Source organism: Bufo gargarizans, chromosome 2, assembly GCF_014858855.1.
Source record: "Bufo gargarizans isolate SCDJY-AF-19 chromosome 2, ASM1485885v1, whole genome shotgun sequence".
NCBI classification, from domain to species: Eukaryota; Metazoa; Chordata; class Amphibia; order Anura; family Bufonidae; genus Bufo; species Bufo gargarizans.
In genome coordinates, this window is record NC_058081.1 from 34,226,262 (window position 1) to 34,246,394 (window position 20,133).

Genomic DNA, 20,133 nt, shown 5'->3' on the forward strand with positions numbered 1-20,133 from the left:
TTTTTCCTGGGTCTGCCGAGCAAAGTCTGGAAAAAAGAGCAATTTAGTGCCCTGATATTCAGTAGGTGTGCACTCTCTTGCTCTTTTCAGTATCATATCTCTATCAGCAGACAATAATAATTTCATTATAATTGCTCGCGGCGGCCTCCCTGGAGTAGGTTTCCCCCCTGGTATTCGATGGGCTCTTTCTATTTGAAACATCGAGGAAAAGTAATCACTACCAAGATTGTTCAAAACCACATCTTTGAGTTGTTCCTCTAACTGTCGACCTTCAGCTCCTTCTGGAAAGCCAATTATGCGGACATTATTTCGCCTTGCCCTGTTTTCCAGATCCTCCAGCTTATTTTGTAATGATTGATTTTCTGAAGCCAGGAGCACGGTTTTGGATCTTAGCATTTCCACATCGGTTTGCAAGGAATCAACTATTTTTTCAACATTATAGACTCGCTCCCGGATATTTACAAGATCTTCTCTAATTAAGGCAATATCACTCTGCACTGAGCCCAGCTGGGTAGCCATCCCTTGCACTAAGGTGCCGTTATTTTCCACGGCGCACAAGATTTTATTCAGAACTGAAGGATCGTATTCAGTTCGCATTTGTGCAGAGAGACTTTCCTCTCCTGTCTCATGTCCTGCCTCCACTGATCCGTTATCGGATAGTTCATCAGTTTGGGGAATTCTCGCAGGTTTCTTTAAGTTCGCAGTCGATTTTATTTTAGCTGTGTTCTTTTCATTTGGGAGGGGTGATTTCAGGAACTTATCTATTTTATTGTCAGGGGTCTTAGACACCATCTTTGCTGCGGAGGAATCCACTGACCGTCGCTTTGGGGCCATTTTCTTCCCCCCCTCTTTACTCCTCTTATCCTCTTTCTCCCCCTTTTTTCCTCCCTTCCCTTGCTTTATCACCCTTCTATCCCCTCTTCTCCAAACACCACTAGAGGGAGCAAGACCAAAAAAAAAAAATATAGCGGGGGAGTTTAGCAAGAAAAACAAGAATAGCGTCACAAACAGCAAATTGCAATGTTCTCACGTGTCCAGCATGCGCCTCAAGCCTAGCAGAAAGTCCAGGACCGGCCAAAAACGAAGGTGCACGAAATCCTTGCGGTCGCCCGGGTGGTTAAGTAAGCCAGGTGATGAGCCAGGGAATCTTCTCCAAAAAATAACCATCCAGATGCCGCCTTCAGCCGCGGATGAGAACCCAGGTCACAGAAGAAAAAAAGAAACAACATAGATGCCTGCAGTCCCAAGAATCACCAGCAGAGGGCAGGCTGCCACAAGCCAAGGAGCAGCCAAGGAACAGCTGATCGCAGATGAGTGCCGTGCACCAGGGTAAGGAGCCGGAGGCAAGCTGAGGAGGAGACCGCAGATTCCTCAAGGGAAACCAGGAAAACAGACCCCCCAGGAAGCGACACCGACCAACAACCAATGGAACAGCCGGCCCCCAGCCAGCAGAGAGGGAGGTAAGCCGACACCAACGAGAGTAGGCCAGGGAGCCGCCGCATTCAAGGCATCAGCTGTTTCGGCAGGAGCGGGAGCAGGAGCCTGGAGGGAGGAGGCTGGCGAGGAGGGAGAGCGAGACGCGTCTCTCACATCACGTCATCACGCCCCCACCATCACACTACTTAAAGGGAACCTGTCATCAGCTTTATGCAGCCCATACGAACGGCAGAATAAAATAGAGACAGGTGAGTTGATTTCAGCGGTCTGTCATTTCTTAAAAGTAAGTGGTTGCCAAGAACCAACATCACAATAATTGCAGACTGAGCCTGGAAAAGAGTCATAGTTATTCATAAATTCCTGCTCTCCTGCCCACCTGCTGATGACTGACAGTCTTCTACCTAGTTTTCTCCCTTTCTCTCTAGGAGAGAACTGCCAATCATCAGCAGATGGACGGGAGAGCAGGAGATTATGAATATCCATGACTCTTCTCAGGTAGATTTGACTCTTTTCAAGGCCTGGGCTGCAATGATTATGATGCTGGTTCTCGGCAACCACTTACTTTTAGCTCATGAATGACACACCGCTGAAATCAGCATTTCTGTCACTAATTTATGCTGACCTCACTGAGGTCAGCATAAAGTTGATGACAGGTTCCCTTTAAAGGGGACACCACGTCCTCGTTGTTGGAAGGCGACTGACATCACGTTAAACTATACTACAGAGGGACATATAATCGTAAATACCTCTTAGAGGGCAACCCCAGATGCAGGACGAGCAATGCAATTGGCGCCATTCCACTGGCCGGACGTCGAATCTGTATCTCCCTTTCCTGGCATCCTACCACCAAAGTACGACCAGGGGGAACTTTGCTCCACATCACTCCATCGTAGGGGCGTAACTATAGGGGAAGCAGGGGAAGCGGCTGCTTTGGGGCCCTGACTCAGAAGGGGCCCATCCATGAGGAGGAGGACTAAAAGAGTTTGTCAGGGCCCCCTCAACAGTATTACACAATGAAATAATATACAGTGACGGTATAGACAGTGTAGAAAACGGATGGAACAGCTGCCGGACCTGGTCTGAGAGAGAGATCTTTACTAGCCACAGGAATGGGGGCGGCATGAAAGGAGGGGGTTGTGAAAAAATGACTGGGGGAGGGGGGCCCCATTCAAAAATATGCTGTGGGGCCCAGTAATTTCTAGTTACGCCACTCGTACATGTAGGGTGTTGGTAGTGAAAGGGTTTAGGAAACAATATTGAAAGTCTTCTGTAAGGAGTGAACTCGTGTTTAGGTTGATGTCCTACATCTGTTACTTTTGGGTTATGATTAGAGATGTCCCGAACTATTCGCCGGCGAACAGTTCCCGGTGAACATAGCTTGCTCGCGTTCGCCGCGGTGGGCGAACATATGCGATGTTCGGTCCGTCCCCTATTCCTTCTATCACCGCACCGAGCACTCTTTTCACCTGCTTTTCACTTGCGCCTTTTTTTTTTCCTTTTTAAGTATATAATTACCTTGAGTGAAGGGAAAGGAAACAGAAGAAAACTATAAAAATGTACATCATGGTGAAAATATATGGTCGGAACATCTCGAAAAGAGGGGAGTTATTATGTAATATTGATGGAACAGTCATAGTTGTATAACCAGCATATGACCCGGGGAAGTCCAGAATGTATCCAAAAGGCACTATGCACGAAGACATAACTCTGTATGGAACCATGACTCCACTGGTATGGTCCTCCACTGCCACAGACGTTATCGGTAGTGCTAAGGTAAATCAAGAAAGCACTGTACGTTAAAAAACAGGGGAATGACAGACAAATGATTAGAAACACGGGACCCGGGATGAGCAGAGGGACCCCAAGAGGCCTCAAAAACAGGGAATGTTATTGAGGACATCCATCACGGGGCGTATCAGTTATAGAAAAGGAGCAAAAGAAAGATCCTCATTTAACGACCCTAGGTGTCATGCTGTCTAATTCATGAATCCAGCGTACTTCTTTTTGCGCCAATATCTTCCTCCAGTTACCACCACGTGGTGTCATGTACACCCTATCAATCCCACAGATTCTAAATTGCGAACTAACACAATTGTGAAACAATTTAAAATGTTTGGGAATCGTTTTTAATAGGGTCACATCATTTTCATCTTTGGCAGCCTCAATGCCCAAGACGTGTTCTCGTATCCTCCTCTTGAGCTCCCTGGATGTCAACCCAACATAAATGCGTTGGCATGGACACTTCCCCACATATATTACACCTGGAGTATTACAGGTGATAGTATGTGTGATGGTGTATTGTTTCCTGTTGGTGAGTGGATTGCTAAAGGAAGTGGTCCTGTCGACATTGGGGCATGCCATGCACCTCCCGCATGGGGTACATCCCCACTTGGAACCTTTTGAGTCTGGATTCAATTTGTTCTGATGACCTGGATGGTAACTGTTTACCAACAGATCCTTTAGATTTTTGGTGCGTCTGTACGTGATGGAAGGGCAGGTAGGTAAGATTTTTGCCAACATGGGGTCTAATTGTAGGACCTCCCAGTACTTGGCTAGTGTATCTCGGATCGATTTCCACTGCGGGTTAAATGAGTTGATAAACCGTACCTTGTCCACTGGATTGCGTCGTTTGCAGTTGTATGCCAAAAGAGGATCTCTCTGTACTTGTTTCGCTTTCTGGTGACACTGTTTGATGTTCGCCGCTGAATATCCACGATCCGAGAATCTTTGTTGCAAGTCCTGAGACTGACTGTTAAATGCCTCTTCCGTCGAGCAGATTCTCCTAGCTCTTAAGAACCGGCCATATGGGATGCTACGGATAAGGCTCTGCGGATGGCAAGACTGTGCGTGTAGGACAGAATTGGTGGACGTTGCCTTGCGGAATAGGTCTGTCGATAACCTGCTGGACTGGTCTACACGGATCTGTACATCAAGAATGTCGAGGTACGTCTTGTTGATCCTAGATGTTAATACAATATTATTGCGATTGAGCAACCCTACCAACTCTGTGAATCCAGATTGTGGGCCCTGCCACACGACGAAGATATCGTCGATGTAGCGGGCCCACATCTGGACTTCGCCGATGTCGCCGTAGACCTCTGCAAAGAAGACCTCCCACAGCCCCAGGTACAGGCAGGCGTAGGACGGCGCACAGGCCGCCCCCATAGCCGTTCCCTGGAGCTGCAGGTAGAAGGCGTCCCCGAAAAGAAAGAAATTATGCCTCTAAGCCATCCCTATGGCGGATACTGGTATATAGTGATTCAACATCGCATGAGGCGATCCACATATCCGGTTCAAGATGAAGATCGTTCAAACGGCGTAGAAAATCGGTTGTGTCTTTGACAAATGATGGGAGTTGTTCTACAAGTGGCTGTAAGAGTCGATATATTTGCACGCTGGTTCACACAAGTTCCCCTTCCCTGATACTATAGAGCGTCCAGGGGGGGCATGTCTCATTTTTATGCACTTTTGGGGATTAGATATAAGCACGCCACTTTTGGATATTCGGGAATGAGGCTTATAGCTTGTTTTTTTATGATGATACCATTCGCTTCTGCACGTTGTACTAGGGCACCCAATTCTCGTTTATATTGATCACTCGGGTTAAAGGTCAGGCGTTTGTAGCAGGTGGGATCCCTAAGTTGTCTGTGAGCTTCTTTCTCATATGCATCACGGGGCCACACCACCACATTACCGCCTTTATCGGCGGGTTTAATCACCACCTCCTTCATTTTTTGCAGCTCTTTAACGGCCCTTCGCTGTATGAAGGTCAGATTATTAAACTTAGTGGGATAGGAGGCCGAGATCTTATGGAGATCTCAAGTGACCAACTGTACAAATGCCTGAATGTTCGGGTACATGCTGAAGGCCGGGAACCTATTGATTTTGGTAGGAGGGAGGAAGGAAACTTACCACGTGGCCCAATTGCCCCTGGTTCTTGTTCCTCCATCAGTTCCTCCCAAATGGTAACCGCCTCTATTTCTTGTGGCGTGGTAAGGGTTGCTTGTGGTACATCTCTCGAAAAAAACATCCTTTTAAAAATCAGCTTGCGAGCAAAGAGATTGAGATCTTTGACTACTGTAAAACAATCAAAATAATCAGATGGCACAAATGATAGATCAAGACTCAGTACCTCTAATTGTGCTCTAGACAATTCTGTATTTGATAGATTAATTACCTTGGGGTTGGTGACAGTTGTTGCGCTTAGGATAGTTTTGTTTATGATGTGTCGGGGATGCCTTCCTCTTCATTCTGCGGCTTGAATATCGTGTAAGTAGCCGCACTGACTGAATAGAATCACCACCCACGGACCTATTTAAGCACATAGAACTGGATCTAGATCTGGACCCAGCTGGAAATTTGCGCCATTTATAGACAAAGTTGTTCTCATAGTCTAGTTTATCCTGTTGGAATTTTTTACTTTTTTCCGATTTGATTTGTTTTTCCCATATGTCGTATGAGTCTTGAATCTCTTTTTCCCATTTTGCATGTTCACCAGTGGACAATCGAGATACAAGTAGTTCAGTACTACATTGAATAACCGGTTCCAACTCACATAGTGTTTTTTTGTTCAAATTGATAATAGCCTGTATCAAAGACCTGGAGCAGATGTTGCATGACTCCTCCCACTTTGTCAGGAAATCCATGTCCTGGCTGTTGTAGGTGGGAAAAATTTTGATCCTTAGGCCTCTAGGGATGTAATTGCATTTAAATAATTAATCTATCAAATACAGAATTGTCTAGAGCACAATTAGAGGTACTTAGTCTTTTGTGCCATCTGATTATTTTGATTGTTTTACAGTAGTCAAAGATCTCGATCTCTTTGCTTGCAAGCTGATTTTTAAAAGGATGTTTTTTTCGAGAGATGTACTACAAGCAACCCTTACCACGCCACAAGAAATAGAGGCGGTTACCATTTTGGAGGAACTGATGGAGGAACAAGAACCAGGGGCAATTGGGCCGCGTGGTCAGGGCCGTCTTTACCAAGGGGCAAAAGGGGCAGCTGCCTCTTGAGCCCTGCTAGCTACTGCCCCGGGTGTCAGGCTGTCGGCTACACAGGCATCATGATCGTACTGTGTTAATGATCTTAATTCTAGGACATTAATGAGTTTTGCTCTAGGACCTTAATGACATCATTACCATGTGACCAGTAACCTAGCAATTACTGGTCACATGGCTATGAGGTCATCACAGGTCCTACTGAGTTTTGCAGAAGTTAACTGTGGAGCTTTTTTGTGTAAAGGTTACATCAGAAAAAGGTGACAGGGGCTGTTATGTTTATATACTGTAAACTACTGTATAGTGGGGTGCTGTACACTGTGTGGTGGGCTGTATATTGTGTGGTGGGCTGTATACTGTGGGGGGGTGGCCTGTATACTGTGTGGTGGGCCTGTATAGTGTGGGGGGCCTGTATAGTGTGGGGGAGTGCTATACTGCTGTACTGTATAGTGTGGGGGGCTGTATCGTGTATAGTTTGGGGTGCTGTTTACAGTGAGGTGTTGTATACCGTGAGGTGCTGTATACTGTGGGCTGCTATACTGCTCTACTATATACTGTGGGGTACTGTATAGTGTGGGGTGCTAAACTGCATACTGTGTGGTGCTGTATACTATAGGGTGCTATACTGCATACTGTGGGTTGCTGTATATTGTGGAGTTCTATACTGCTGTACTGTATACTGTGAGGTGTTGTATACTGTGGGGTGCTGTATACTGTGGGCTGCTATACTGCTCTACATTATACTGTGGCGTACTGTGTAGTGTGGGGTGCTAAACTGCATACTGTGTGGTGCTGTATACTATAGGGTGCTATACTGCATACTGTGGGGTGCTGGGGTGCACTGTAACACTAGGGTGAGCCGAGCCCCGGTCTCCTTCCTGCAGAGCGGTGCCCACTTCCAGCCCAGAGCACTGATCCTGAGCTGCTGGAGTCTTCAGAACTGGAAGTATTTACAGTCATTCACTGGACTCTACCAGATGTGTGGATTTTGTGTGTGTGTGTTGTGGTGGAGAGCGTGATTGCCTGCTAAGGTGTGGGAAGGCGGGATCCAGGGGGCCCAAGTAAATTTTTGCCCAGGGTCCAATCAATATTAAAGACGGCCCTGCGCATGGTAAGTTTCCTTCCTCCCTCCTACCAAAATCAACTAGGTTCCCGGCCTTCAGCATGTACCCCAACATTCAGGCATTCGTACAGTTGGTCACTTGAGATCTCCATAAGATCTCGGCCTCCTATCCCACTAAGTTTAATAATCTGACCTTCATACAGCGAAGGGCCGTTAAAGAGCTGCAAAAAATTAAGGCGTGGTGATTAAACCCGCTGATAAAGGCGGTAATGTGGTGGTGTGGCCCCGTGATGCATATGAGAAAGAAGCTCACAGACAACTTAGGGATCCCACCTGCTACAAACGGCTGACCTTTCACCCGAGTGATCAATATAAACGAGAATTGGGTGCCCTGGTACAACGTGCAGAAGCGAATGGTATCATCATAAAAAAACAAGCTATGCCTCATTCCCGAATATCCAAAAGTGGCGTGCTTATATCTAATCCCCAAAAGTGCATAAAAATGAGACATGCCCCCCTGGATGTCCTATAGTATCAGGGAAGGGGAACTTGTGTGAACAAGCGTGCAAATACATCGACTTTATCTTACAGCCACTTGTAGAACAACTCCGATCATTTGTCAAAGACACAACCGATTTTCTACGCCGTTTGAACGTTCTTCATCTTGAACCGGATATGTGGATCGCCTCATGCGACGTCGAATCACTATATACCAGTATCCGCCATAGGGATGGCTTGGAGGCGGTCCGGTTCTTTTTAACCATGTCCAATATCGAGGATGATTTGGGTGAGTTTGTTGTTGAGCTCCTTGAGTTTGTCTTAACGCATAATTTCTTTCTATTTGGGGACGCCTTCTACCTGCAGCTCCAGGGAACGGCTATGGGGGCGGACTGTGCGCCGTCCTACGTCTGCCTGTTCCTGGGGCTGTGGGAGAGGGAGGTCTTCCTTGCGGAGGTCTACGGCGACATCGGCGGAGTCCAGATGTGAGCCCGCTACATCGACGATATCTTTGTCGTGTGGCAGGGCCCACAATCTGGATTCACCGAGTTGGTAGGGTTGCTCAATCGCAATAACCGTAATATTGTATTAACATCTAGGATCAACAAGACATACCTCGACTTTCTTGATGTACAGATCCGTGTAGACCAGTCCGGCAGGATATCGACAGACCTATTCCCCAAGGCAACGTCCACCAATTCTGTCCTACACGCACAGTCTTGCCATCCGCAGAGCCTTATCCGTAGCATCCCATATGGCCAGTTCTTAAGAGCTAGGAGAATCTGCTCGACGGAAGAGGCATTTAACAGTCAGTCTCAGGACTTGCAACAAAGATTCTCGGATCGTGGATATTCAGCGGCGAACATCAAACAGTGTCACCAGAAAGCAAAACAAGTACAGAGAGATCCTCTTTTGGCATACAACTGCAAACGATGCAATCCAGTGGACAAGGTACGGTTTATCAACTCATTTAACCCGCAGTGGAAATCGATCCGAGATACACTAGCCAAGTACTGGGAGGTCCTACAATTAGACCCCATGTTGACAAAAATCTTACCTACCTGCCCTTCCATCACGTACAGACGCACCAAAAATCTAAAGGATCTGTTGTTAAACAGTTACCATTCAGGTCATCAGATCAAATTGAATCCAGACTCAAAAGGTTCCAAGTGGGGATGTACCCCATGCGGGAGGTGCATGGCATGCCCCAATGTCGACAGGACCACCCCCTTTAGCAATCCATTCACCAACAGTAAACAATACACCATCACACATACTATCACCTGTAATACTCCAGGTGTGATATATGTGGGGAAGTGTCCATGCCAACGCATTTATGTTGGGTTGACATCCGGGTAGCTCAAGAGGAGGATACGAGAACACGTCCTGGGCATTGAGGCTGCCAAAGATGAAAATGATGTGACCCTATTAAAAACGATTCCCAAACATTTTAAATTGTTTCACAATTGTGATAGTTCGCAATTTAGAATCTGTGGGATCGATAGGGTATACATGACACCACGTGGTGGTAACTGGAGGAAGATATTGGCGCAAAAAGAAGTACGCTGGATTCATGAATTAGACAGCATGACACCTAGGGTCGTTAAATGAGGACCTTTCTTTTGCTCCTTTTCTATAACTGATACGCCCCGTGATGGATGTCCTCAATAACATTCCCTGTTTTTGAGGCCTCTTGGGGTCCCTCTGCTCATCCCGAGTCCCGTGTTTCTAATCATTTGTCTGTCATTCCCCTGTTTTTTAACGTACAGTGCTTTCTTGATTTACCTTAGCACTACCGATGACGTCTGTGGCAGTGGAGGACCATACCAGTGGAGTCATGGTTCCATACAGAGTTATGTCTTCGTGCATGGTGCCTTTTGGATACATTCTGGACTTCCCCGGGTCATATGCTGGTTATACAACTATGACTCCATCAATATTACATAATAACTCCCCTCTTTTCGAGATGTTCCGACCATATATTTTCACCATGATGTACATTTTTATAGTTTTCTTCTGTTTCCTTTCCCTTCTATCAACTAACCGAGTACTCTTTTCACCTGCTTTTCACTTGCGCCTTTTTTTTTCCTTTTTAAGTATATAATTACCTTGAGTGTGTTTTATTATAATCGAATTTGTACTCTACTGGCACCTATTTTCCCAGCAATTGTGTATGATCTAATACTGTAATAATTCAGCCCCTAAGGTTGGTTGCTCCCGTCAATATTTATGTATGTATATATTATATTTGGTTTATGCATTAGCACTTCATGTCAAACCAAGTCAGCTGTTGTTTTGGAATACTGACATTATTGCCATTATTCCTCCTCATAATCTATGGTACGCACATTTTCTACATTGTACACGGTGCGATTATAATGAGTCTGAACATGGTCTCTTAATACAACATCGCGGTGTGGTGGGGTGTAATCCACCTGTCCACAGCGCAATGTAGTTATCTGCCATCAATTAGGATAATGAGGGGTTAATTGTGTGCTTTTGTATACTATGTCATCTTACGTCATGTCCAGCTCCCAGCCACTGGCCTGGTACCTTTTACTCTGACCTATACTTAATAAGTTTACATGCATTTTGATCATCTGCCCATATTTAGAGGTGTCTGTGGGCTGCTTTCACACTAGCGTTCGGGGTTCCGCTTGTGGGTTCCGTTTAAAGGCTCTCACAAGCGGCCCCGAACGGATCCGTAGAGCCCCAATGCATTCTGAGTGGATGTGCTTCCGCTCGGAGTGCATCGGGATGGCTCCGCTTGGCCTCCGTTCTGCTCGGCAGGCGGACACCTGAGTGCAGCTCGCGGCGTTCGGGTGTCCGCCTGGCAGTGATCTGTCCGGACTTGCAGTGTGGGTCGGTGGGGACGGATCCGTTTGGAGTTGACACAATATGGTGCGACTTCGAATGGATCCGTTCCCCATTGACTTTCGGTGTGGGGTCTGGACGGATCCGTCTGACTAACTTTGGATTTTCATATACACGAAAGTCAGCTTCATTTTTTGGTGATTATTATGACTCTTTGGTGTCCGTTTTTTTTTTATATCATTCTGTCCGGTTAACCCCTTAGGGACACAGCCTTTTTACACCTTAGGACCAGGCCATTTTTTGCAAATCTGACCAGTGTCACTTTAAGTGCTGATAACTTTAAAATGCTTTGACTTATCCAGGCCGTTCTGAGATTGTTTTTTCGTCACATATTGTACTTCATGACACTGGTAAAATGAAGTCAAAAAAATTATTTTTTTTGCACAAAATAATACCTAATTTACCAAAAAATCTCAAAAATTTGCAAATTTCAAAGTTTCAGTTTCTCTACTTCTGTAATACATAGTAATTCCCCCAAAAATTGTGATGATTTTACATTCCCCATATGTCTACTTCATGTTTGTAGCATTTTGGGAATGATATTTTATTTTTTGGGGATGTTACAAGGCTTAGAAGTTTAGAAGCAAATTTTGAAAATTTTCAGAAATCGTCAAAATCCCACTTTTTATGGACCAGTTCAGGTTTGAAGTCATATTGTGAGGCTTAGATAATAGAAAACTCCCAAAAATGACCCCATCTAAGAAACTACACCCCTAAAGGTATTCAAAACTGATTTTACATACGTCGTTAACCCTTTAGGTGTTGCACAAGAGTTATTGGCAAATGGGGATGAAATTTGAGAATTTCATTTTTTTGTCTATTTTTCCATTTTCACCCATTTTTTCCACTAACAAAGCAAGGGTTAACAGCCAAACAAGACTGTATCTTTATTGCCCTGACTCTGCCGTTTACAGAAACACCCAATATGTGGCCGTAAACTACTGTACGGCAACACAGCGGGGCGTACAGTGAAAGGTGCGCCGTTTGGTTTTTGAAAGGCTGATTTTTATGGACTGGTTTATTTACACCATGTCCCATTTGAAGCCCCCTGATGCACCCCTAGAGTAGAAACTCCATAAAAGTGACCCCATCTAAGAAACTACACCCCTCAAGGTATTAAAAACTGATTTTACATACGTCGTTAACCCTTTAGGTGTTGCACAAGAGTTATTGGCAAATGGGGATGAAATTTGAAAATTTCATTTTTTTGCCTTATTTTCCATTTTAACCCATTTTTTCCACTAACAAAGCAAGGGTTAACAGCCAAACAAGACTGTATCTTTATTGCCTTGACTCTGCCGTTTACATAAACACCCCATATGTGGCCGTAAACTACTGTACGGCCACACAGCGGGGAGTAGAGTGAAAGGTGCGCCGTTTGGTTTTTGGAAGTCAGATTTTGCTGGACTGGTTTTTTGACACCATGTCCCATTTGAAGCCCCCTGATGCACCCCTAGAGTAGAAACTCCATAAAAGTGACCCCATCTAAGAAACTACACCCCTCAAGGTATTCAAAACTGATTTTACATACATTTTTAACCCTTTAGGTGTTGCACAAGATTTAATGGAAAATAGAGATACAATTTCCAAATTTCACTTTTTTGGCAGATTTTCCATTTTAATATTTTTTTTCCAGTTACAAAGAAAGGGTTAACAGCCAAACAAAACTCATTATTCATGGCCCTAATTCTGTAGTTTACAGAAACACCCCATATGTGGTCGTAAACCACTGTACGGGCACACGGCAGGGCGCAGAAGGAAAGGAATGCCATACGGTTTTTGGAAGGCAGATTTTGCTGGACTGGTTTTTTGACACCATGTCCCATTTGAAGCCCCCTGATGCACCCCTAGAGTAGAAACTCCATAAAAGTGACCCCATCTAAGAAACTACACCCCTCAAGGTATTCAAAACTGATTTTACATACATTTTTAACCCTTTAGGTGTTGCACAAGATTTAATGGAAAATAGAGATACAATTTCCAAATTTCACTTTTTTGGCAGATTTTCCATTTTAATATTTTTTTTCTAGTTACAAAGAAAGGGTTAACAGCCAAACAAAACTCATTATTCATGGCCCTAATTCTGTAGTTTACAGAAACACCCCATATGTGGTCGTAAACCACTGTACGGGCACACGGCAGGGCGCAGAAGGAAAGGAATGCCATACGGTTTTTGGAAGGCAGATTTTGCTGGACTGGTTTTTTGACACCATGTCCCATTTGAAGCCCCCCTGATGCACCCCTAGAGTAGAAACTCAAAAAAAGTGACCCCATTTTAGAAACTACGGGATAGGGTGGCAGTTTTGTTGGTACTAGTTTAGGGTACATATGATTTTTGGTTGCTCTATATTACACTTTTTGTGCGGCAAGGTAACAAGAAATACCTTTTTGGCACAGTTTTTTTTTTGTTATTTACAACATTCATCTGACAGGGTAGATCATGTGGTAATTTTATAGAGCAGGTTGTCACGGACGCGGCGATACATAATATGTATACAATTTTTTTTATTTATGTAAGTTTTACACAATGATTTCATTTTTAAAACAAAAAAAGTTTTAGTGTCTACATAGTCTAAGAGCCACAGTTGTTTCAGTTTTTGGGCGATTATCTTGAGTAGGGTCTCATTTTTTGCGGGATGAGATGACGGTTTGACTGGCACTATTTTGGGGGTGCATATGATTTTTTGATCGCTTGCTATTGCACTTTTTGTGATGTAAGATGACAAAAAATTGCTTTTTTTACACCGTTTTTATTTTTATTTTTTTACGGTGGTCACCTGAGGGGTTAGGTCATGTGATATTTTTATAGAGCCGGTCCATACGGACGTGGCAATACCCAATATGTATACTTTTTTTTATTTATGTAAGTTTTACACAATGGTTTCATTTTTGAAACAAAAAAAATGATGTTTTAGTGTTTTCATAGTCTAAGAGCCATAGTTTTTTCAGTTTTTGGGAGATTATCTTACGTAGGGTCTCATTTTTTGCGGGATGGGATGACGGTTTGATTGTTACAATTTTGGCGTACATGCGACTTTTTTGATCACTTTTATTACCTTTTTTTGGGAAGTAAGGTGGGCAAAATTTCTATTTTATCATAGTTTTTAATTTTTAATTTTTATGGCGTTCACCGTTCGGATAAAGTAACATTACCGTTTTATAGATCAGGTCGTTACGGACGCGGCGATACCAAACATGTGTAGGGAATTTAATATTTTTCATTTTTAATCAGTGATAAATGTGTTTTTTGATTTTTACTTTTTTTTTAACTTTTTTTTAACTTTTTTTTTTACCCAGACCCACTTGGTTCTTGAAGATCCAGTGGGTCTGATGTCTATATAATACAGTACTGTACTCTATATAGGGTACTGCACTGTATTTTACTTACACTGAACAGATCTATGCTTTCAGCACAGATCTGTTCAGCACCATAGACAGCAGGACGCCGGAGCAGGCGTCCTGTTGCCATGGGAACCTTCCCCGTCTGCCACAACTTCGCAGACGGGGAAGGGTAAGGACTGGGGTGTCGGGGGGCTGTCTGGGGGCTCTCTCCCTCTCCCATCGGGGGGCTGCAAAGGCACAGCAGCCCCCCGATCGGAGAGGGAGGGAGCTCCCTGTGCTGTTAACCTTTTCCATACAGCGGTCCGTACGGAAAAAATGGAAAAAAATGATGAATATTTAAAAAAACTAATATATAGCACTATATTTGATATGTTTTAAATACCTATTGTGGCCTCTCTGCTTCCATAAAACACAGCTCTTAGTGGAGTGAATGTCTGTTCAGCTTCTATCCTGTAGTATAATGATTCCAGCTAGGGGAATTGTTCACACAGGCTGTGTGTGAGGCTGGCTGTGATTGGTAAAAACTCCTGCTGTGTGTGAGGCCGTGTCACGGATGGTGTTGCAGAAAACATTAAGTAACAAATAAAGATCTGACTGACTTGATCCCAAAGTAAGTAACAAATGGGTGAACCCTATAAAAGCCCTAGAGCTCTCCATGACTGCTCAGCCCATGCAAGTATCTTTATGATAGAAAGTTGCATGTCCACGTTCCTAGACTGAGTGACACCTGCAAACCCTATAATAGTGAGGGGACACCACCACCAGCTCCCTCCACTAAATACGGATGGAGTCAGGGTCACCTAGAATCAAGCCAACAGGAAAACACAAATACAGAAATAGACTTACTGAGGAACAAGCAGTAGTAGCATCTAGCAGTGAACACAATCCAGGAAGTAGTATAAACCGCAAAGTGAGGCAGTATGGGAGGGGATATAAAGGGAGGCAAACACTGCTAATAGATGACAGCTGGAAGAGGGAGAAGAGATGTCAAAGCGAAACCAAAACAAAAGAACATCATGCAGGAGGCACTGAAGAACGTCTGTCAGAACTTCTCAGAGATGTGGAGGTGACAGTACCCCTCCCTCTACGAGTGGACTCCGGACACTCAGAGCCCACCTTCTCAGGACGGGACCTATGGAACGCCCTGATAAGACGAGTAGCCTTAATGTCTGCCACTGGGACCCACATCCTCTCCTCAGGACGACAACCCTCCCAATGAACAAGGTACTGCAGAGAACCGCGGATAATACAAGAATCCATAATCCTAGAGACCTAAAATTCAAGATTACCATCAACCACAATCGGAGGAGGAGGCAAAGAAGAGGGTACAGAGGGTTGGACATAAGGTTTTAATAGGGAAAAACATTATGGATCTTCCAAGTCTGAGGAAGTTGAAGACGGAAGGCAACGGGATTGATGACGGACAAGATTTTGTAAGGCCCAATAAACTTAGGACCCAACTTTCATGAGGGAACCTTCAACTTGATATTCCTAGTAGACAACCACACCAGATCACCAACATTCAGGTTCGGACCAGGCACACGTCTCTTATCCACCACACGCTTATATTTCTCACTCATGCTCTTTGGATTATCCTGAATCTTTTGCCAAATAGATGACAAAGACGAGGATAATCTCTCCTCATCAGGTAAACCAGAAGACCCCTCTCCAGAGAATGTCCCAAACTGCGGATAAAACCCATATGCACCAAAAAATGGTGACTTATCAGAGGACTCCTGACGACGGTTATTTAAAGCAAACTCAGCAAGAGACAAAAAATAACACCAATCCTCCTGATTCTCCGCCACAAAACAGTGCAGATATGTCTCCAGATTCTGATTGATGCGCTCTGTCTGGCCATTCGACTGCGGGTGGAAAGCAGAAGAGAATGACAACCGAACCCCCAAGCGAGAACAGAAAGCCTTCCAGAATCTGGAAGCAAACTGCGTGCCCCTATCAGAGACTATGTCTGTAGGAATGCCATGCAATTTGACGATGTGATCAACAAATGCTTGTGCCAATGTTTTAGCATTTAGCAAAAGGATTAAAATGCGCCATTTTGCTAAAACGGTCCACCACCACCACCAGAATCACAGTCTTCCCCGAGGAACGAGGCAGGTCCATAATGAAGTCCATGGAGAGATGTGTCCAAGGACAGGAAGGAATGGATAACGGGAGGAGAGGACCTGATGACAGTGATTGAGGGACTTTGGCACGAGCACAGGTCTCGCAGGCTGCCACAAAACCCTCAACCGACTTACGAAGAGCCGGCCACCAGAATCTCCGAGCAATGAGATCCACTGTGGCTCTACCCCCCGGGTTTCCAGCAAGGACAGTATCGTGGTACTCCTTAAAAACCTTATGTAGTAAAGCGAGAAGCACAAACAATCTCCCAGGAGGACAAAGATCAGGAGCCTCTGCCTTGGCTGCCTGAACCTCTGCCTCCAATTTAGGATAAAGAGCAGAGACAACCACCTTCAGCCAAAATGGGACCCGGGTCTTCAAAGTTTCCCCCTCCTGGAAAACAATGTGACAGGGCATTCGCCTTGACATTCTTAACCCCAGGGCAGAACGTGACAACAAAATTAAACCTTGAAAAGAACAAAGACCATCTGGCCTGTCTCGGGTTCAGACGCTTGGCTGACTCCAAGTAGGCCAGATTCTTATGGTCGGTAAACACGGTAATAGGGTATCTGTCTCCCTCTAGCCAATGGCGCCATTCCTCAAAAGCTAACTTGATGGCCAACAACTCCCTATCTCCCACATCATAATTTCTCTCTGCGGAGGAGAGTTTCTTCGAGAAAAAGGCACACGGTCGCCATTTGACAGGAGAGGGACCCTGAGACAAGACCGCACCCACACCCACCTCAGAGACGTCCACCTCAACAATGAAAGGCAGAGAGACATCAGGTTGTACCAAGATGGGAGCAGAAGCAAAACTCTCTTTGATACTAGAAAAGGCCTTACGCGCATCTACCGACCAGGAGGAAAAATCTACCCCCCTTTTAGTCCTATCAGTGAGTGGCTTAACAACAGAGGAATAATTCAAAATGAACTTCCTGTACTAATTGGCAAAACCCCAAAAACGCATCAGCACCTTCTGATTCTCAGGAAGCTCCCAATCAAGCACAGCGCGGACCTTCTCGGGGTCCATGCGAAAACCAAAAGCGGAGAGAAGAAAACCCAAATATTGAATTTCTGGAACCGCAAACACACATTTTTCCAGATTAGCGTACAATGAGCAAAACCTGATGTAGGTGGTCCCTATGAGTCTGGAAATCAGGAGAAAAAATATCAAAATGTCATCTAGATACAGTAGTACAAATCACCCCATCAAATTATAAAAAATACCGTTAACAAAATGCTGGAAGACGGCTGAAACATTCATCAAACCAAAAGGCATAACCAAATTCTCAAAATGGCCCTCAGGGATATTGAAGGCCGTCTTCCATTCATCCCCTTCTCTGACCCTGACCAGGTTGTATGCCCCTCTCAAATCCAACTTGGAAAAAACTTTAGCCCCAACAATCTGGTTAAAGAGGTCCGGGATCAGAGGAAGCGGATAAGGGTCACGAATCGTGATACTGTTCAGCTCCCTGAAATCCAGACATGGTCTTAAAGAACCATCTTTTTTCTTAACAAAAAAAAAAAAAAATGCGGCAACAGGTAACTTTGAGGGTCGTATGTGTCCCTTTCTCAGGCTCTCAGCCTCAGAGATATAAGTACGCATAGCGACCCTTTCAGGTTGGGAGAGATTGTATAAACGAGATTTAGGCAGCTTGGCGCCTGGGATGAGATTAATAGGGCAATCGTACTCCCGATGAGGAGGCAGCTCCTGAACACCGCTCTCAGAAAACACATCCGAAAATTCAGAGAGAAAAGATGGTACAGTCTTAGTAGAAACCTCTCAAAGAGACGTCGAGAGGCAATTCTCTCTGCAAAAGTCACTCCAACCATTTATTTGCCTCGCTTGCCAATCAATGGTGGGGCTATGTTTAGTGAGCCAGGGTAGCCCCAACACTAGAGGAGTAGGTAATCCGCTTAGGACAAAACATGACACATCCTCAACATGAGCATCACCCACAGTCAAACGGATATTGTGAACTATGCCCTTTAACGATTTTTGAGAAAGTGGAGCAGAATCAATAGCAAAAACAGGTATGTCCTTTCCCAAAGTGCATACCTGGAAACCATGTGTTATAGCAAATTGATTATCAATAAGATTGACAGCTGCTCCCTTATCTACAAAAATCTCACAAACAATATTCTTGCTCTCTAGCGCCACCCTGGCAGGTAGGAAAAACGGGAACTACAAGCAAATGGAAAACCTTCGATCAACCTTGCCAATAGTAACAGATGGAATGTTTTTAGAGGACTTTTTTCTTTTTGTTTCTTTATTACCCTAAAACAACTCCCTTAATCTCCTAGAAAGACAAACATTTGCCAAATGATTTATACCTCCACAACAAAAACAAACCCTCCTCTGAGAGCTGAATCCTCTATTGTTAGAGACAAGCAAACCCAGCTGCATGGGCTCCTGTTCAGAGAGGATTGAGAGAGACTGAGGCCCCTGCGCACTGAATGAGACCAGCCCACTGTCCTTGGACTGAGTATGACAGGAAGGAGTGATCTCTCCTCTCTCTAAGACGCCTGTCAATACGAACAGTCCGAGACATGGCAGACTCCAAGGAGGTAGGTCTCTCATGAAAGGCAAATGCATCTTTCAATCCCTCTGAAAGACCATGTTAAAATTGACTTCGGAGTGCACCATCATTCCAACCAGTATCAGCTGTCCATCTCCGAAATTCTGAACAGTATATCTCTGCGGACTGTTTACCCTGGCATAAAAGACGTAGTCTAGATTCAGCCAGAGCAATACAATCCGGATCATCATATATCTAACCCAGGGCTACAAAAAATTCATCCACTGAACGGAAGGGCCGTGCCCCCACCGGCAGCGAAAAGGCCCAGGATTGAGCGTTATCCCTGAGCAGCGAGATGATGATCCCCACCCTCCGCTCCTCATCACCAGAGGAATGGGGAAGTAGGCGAAAATGAAGTTTGCAAGCCTCTCTAAAATGAACAAAATTCTCACTAGCCCTGGAGAACGTATCCGAAAGCGAGATTTTAGGCTCAGAACAAATTCCATGAACGTAAGCAGAATCGGTTAACTGAAACTGAGAGACAGTTTTCCGGAGATCTGATACCTCCAGTGAAAGACCCTGCATGCAGTCAATCAAGGCTGAAACCGGATTCATGCTTAAGACAGTTTTGGCGGTTTATAAAGTCACGGATGGTGTTGCAGAAAACAAGAAGTAAAAAATAAAGATCCGACTGACTTGATCCCAAACTAAGGAACAAATGGGTGAGCCTATAAAAGCCCTAGAGCTCTCCATGACTGCTCAGTCCATGCAAAGATCCTTATGATAGAAAGTTGCATGTCCACGTACCTAGACTGAGTGACACCTGCAAACCCTATAATAGTGAGGGGACACGACCGCCAGCTCCCTGCACTAAATATGGAGGGAGTCAGGGTCACCTAGAATCAAGCCAACAGGAAAACACAAATACAGAAATAGACTTACTGAGGAACCAGCAGTAGTAGCATCTAGCAATGAACACAATCCAGGAAGTAGTATAAACCGCAAAGTGAGGCAGTATGGGAGGGGATATAAAGGGAGGCAATCACTGCTAATAGATGACAGCTGGAAGAGGGAGAAGAGATGTCAAAGTGAAACCAAAACAAAAGAACATCATGCAGGAGGTACTGAAGAACATCTGTCAGAACTTCTCAGATATCTGGCGGTGACAGGCCGGCTGTGATTGGTCTAGACTCCTGTCCAGCAACAACAGTTTAACTCTATGCTTTCTGTTTGCTGTGTCATTGAGCTTACCTTACATCATACTGTATCATTAATCTT

General features: G+C 44.7%; 1 protein-coding gene across 1 annotated transcript in view; it reads left to right on the forward strand.

Moving 5' to 3' along the window:
* Window positions 1-20,133, forward strand: part of LOC122925561 (histidine N-acetyltransferase-like) — a 50,637-nt gene that overhangs the window by 13,494 nt on the left and 17,010 nt on the right. The gene's annotated exons all lie outside the window — the stretch shown is intronic.